The sequence below is a fragment of the Monopterus albus genome, unplaced genomic scaffold, assembly GCF_001952655.1.
Source record: "Monopterus albus unplaced genomic scaffold, M_albus_1.0 scaffold20.1, whole genome shotgun sequence".
NCBI lineage: Eukaryota > Metazoa > Chordata > Actinopteri > Synbranchiformes > Synbranchidae > Monopterus > Monopterus albus.
The window spans coordinates 3,657,858-3,661,752 of NW_018127900.1; positions in this window are offsets into that span (position 1 = coordinate 3,657,858).

The following is a 3,895-nucleotide window of genomic DNA, read 5'->3' on the forward strand; positions in this document are numbered from 1 at the left end:
GTGTTGAGTCACTCCCGGCTGCTGTGATGCTGCTCTGTAACAGGACTCCAACCTTCCTTTAAGGATGTCAGCCTTGTGTTCCCCTTAGTTCATTTAATACCACAAGATTAGTTCAGATTTTTTTGTGTGAAACACAGTTATCATGGATGAAACTATCTTAAAAAATTTTCATCAGGAACTCAAAACCTAGCAACAAACAGGGAAACAGCCTTTTCATGAGACGGTTCTTCTCAGTGATTACTAACACATGTTGATTGCTCATAAATGAGATATAGAATCGAGCCAGGAAGCCAATAATCATGCTCCAGTAAATGCAACAGATTTGAAATGCATTTATGTCTATGTCCTTTATCAGCACAACCATTAGAGGCCTGAGGTTTCAGGACATAAAGTTTTTCAGTGCCCTTCTGCAGCTTACACAACATAATGTTACAAACATGTAGTGCAAACATCTGAAGTACATTTCAACAGTATCTAGAAAGCAGGTGTGAAAGCAGGCTCATTATCTTGACAGGTGACAAAACCAGTACTCAGTGTACTGGAAAGGTTGGTGGTACCGGTTGTCCTTTTGAATGTAAATAATTCATTTTCTTTTGCACACATTCAGCCCCAGGACAATTGTGCTTTCTGTTGTCTGCTGCTATTTAAAATGTGGAATTAAAAACCTAAAAAAAAAAAAAAGACTAACCACACAGCCCATTCTGTGTACGCAGCAGACACTGCTAACATTGATGGGTCATGTACAGTAATTTCATAGTTTTGTTGATGGTGCGGTTAATGGAACAGTAGTTTTCTCAGTGAAACAAATGATTCAGTTCTTCACACCAGTGTTTCCAGATTTATTTTGGTTTCTCAGAGGCCTGCTAAGCGTGTCGTGGCTGATCTGGTTTCATTTGAACCATTTTCACGCACCCAAATTCAGTCTTGATGTCAGTCTGTATAATCTTTCTTGGTTTATGGCTTATCCTCTCCTCTGAGTCACTGTGGGTGTTTCAGTTGAACAGAAGCTCCCTTCCTTGTGTGGATATAGTTCTTTACCTGTGAACAAAAAAAAAAACAAACAAAAAAAAAACAGAGGGAGTGCCTAAAGAATTTACAAATGATGAGTCATATGTAAACTGTGTACAAATATATAAATTACTCAGCAAAAAATTGTTTTTTTTTTTCCAAAAATCTGAAAATATCCTTTTTCACTCTATGGAGATTACAGGTAATGACATTTCAGATCATGTGCCTAATCCTTGATAAATTCTAAATGGAACAGAATATTGAATACATGTACCTTTACATGGCAGGTTATTTGGTACTGTACATTTAGCAACATATAATGCAATCTGTTACAAAAGTGCTGCAATAAATCCTCCTTCATGAAGGTGATGAACTGTTTCAGAGAGATGTTGATTCAACTGTATGGCCGAGGCTGTAAACAGTGATGCTGTTGAACTTGTTTCTCTTATTTAGCCCCACTGACATAAAATGGAGCGCAAGTGTTTTGACTTGTACAGAGATCTTCTTGTGTCTGTTTGTATCTTTGCAGTTGGACATTTTTGCTGGTGTAAATGAGTTTACACTGACCTGTTTACGTCCCTCCTGTGACCCAGTCCCCTGAGCTCTGAACTGGCCATAAGCCAGGGCTCAAACATGCTACTTCTGTATTTCCTCTCTCTACTTTTCCTTCCATCTGCTGTGCTGCATGACCTCATCTTCAGCCGAGTAGCACTCTGCTCTCAGAGGACTCAGGACATTAGGGCACAGAGCCATCTTTTCACATTTTCACAAATGTAGCAGGCCCAAAAAAAAAACTTCCCTTTGACTGGGGGAACCATGGAAACTGGCACTGCACAAAGCCAAGTTTCTAGGCATCCCAGTGCCTGGAATCACCCCCAAAGTCCCACAGGCGCCAGAAGAGCAAGGAAGACAGAGGTGCTAGCGGTCAGATGTGCTTTTTCAGAGGATCCTCTGATTGATTGCAGAGAAACAGAACAGCCATTCTTGTTAGAAACACCGGATGAATACTAACAAGCCGACGAGGATGCTCAAGAGTGCATTCCTTAGAAAAAGGCGAAGAGGTTTGGCAAAATACGGTAGCTAATGGGAAAACTGACTAAGCGACTAAATGCTAAGTAGGTGTGCACGTGTTTGTGCACACATGCCCAGGTTGAGGGGGTTCAGTGATACCTCATTGCAACAGTTTTAGCTTCACATAGTCCAAACTCTCTTCAGATAGAAAGGTCCAGTTTCAGTGTGTCAATTCTCTTTCCACCATCTACTGCATCAACAGAAAGTAAGAGCGTCCCTCCACTATGCAGCTCTCAACATGACTGACATGACTGAGCAATGAGAGTCAAAAAAAAAACATGCCTGCAAGGGTGTGTTACTTCACACTCAGGTAACACAATAAAGTTGTTTGCAATGCTGCATGATGTTATCACTTGAAGCACAGCACATAACATACACTTTTGTGATGCTATACTGATTTGAAGAAGTGCTGGCCAAAGGGGAAATCACCTCACATTATTAACCATTATCTGTCTGTGACAGTGTCCAGAGATCGGGTCGTCGGGGCCCCTGCCTTCGACTGCTGCCCAATCCACTGTGCACCGGCCCCTTACGGATCCTCCTGCGGTGTTCCGGGCATGTCCCACCAGGAGGAGGCCCCGGGGAAGACCCAGGACACGCTGGAGGGACTATGTCTCTCGGCTTGCCTGAGAACGCCTTGGCATGCCCCCGGAGGAGCTGGAGGAAGTGTCTGGAGAGAGGGAAGTCTGAGCATCTTTGCTTAGACTGCTGCCGCCGCGACCCGGTCCCGGATAAGCGGAGGAAAATGGATGGATGGATGGATGTCTGTGACAGTCCACTTGTCTTGAAACCTCTCACTTTCTTTTAACTCAGCTATTGTGAATTTTCACACCCCCTAGAAAAGGCTTGGACTGCTATAAATCAACAGTGAAGCTCCTGTAACTGTGTAAATATAGACAAGCACTGGTGACAGTTCAGTTGTGTGTTATATGTTTATGTGCTCATACTCAAACTGCTACTTTTCTCACATCAGCATTAGAATTTTTGGGTCTTCTGAACATGGAATAAATGTTCTGTGAAGACCAGTGGAAATATCACATCGCTTGTGTTTCATCAGTAATTTACAAGAATTATGATTGTATATCAGCTACAACTGGAGAAAATATCAACCAGCATGATTAGGCTCTTAGACGTTATACATGCCTCACAGCTAAATTGCATGCTTGATTACCTGGTGAGGGTCCCTTTATCAAAACTACATTTCATATTCCTAAATATTTAAAAACTAAATACCACACAACAAATCAGAGACACTGAACATCAGTTAGAAGTAATGTCAGACTGTTTCTGTTGCCAAAGCAGAGACTGAGGAGACAAGAGGAAAAGGAAGTTAATGTCTGATAAGGTTTGTCTGATTGAAAATGAAATGAATTAACAATTTGTGGATTTTTTACGCAAGAAAAGACAGCAGATGATATATCATTTTGTTCCAATTATCATTACAAACCTTACTCATGTTATTCTGATGGAATCAGAGTGAAGCCTCTGCACTGTCAAGAATCCTGTCAGGCATGAGAGAATCTAAAAAAAAAAAAAGCTATAACTGCAAATTATAATGTTACAGAGTCATCCAACCTGACAGCCTCTTTTAACCCCATGAAAGAATGGCCTGTCCAGAGTGACCCCATTTCTTGCTCCTTGCATGCTGGGATGGGATCAAACCCTCTCTGCCTGCCCCTCAAGAAACATCACCGCTGTTTCAGTGTGAATCCTTTTGTTTAATCATGTGCACACATACTCATCCACATGCCAGCTTTAACAGTAATATGAGATATATCATGGTATGTTTTAATTCAGTACCATTTGTTTGCTTTCC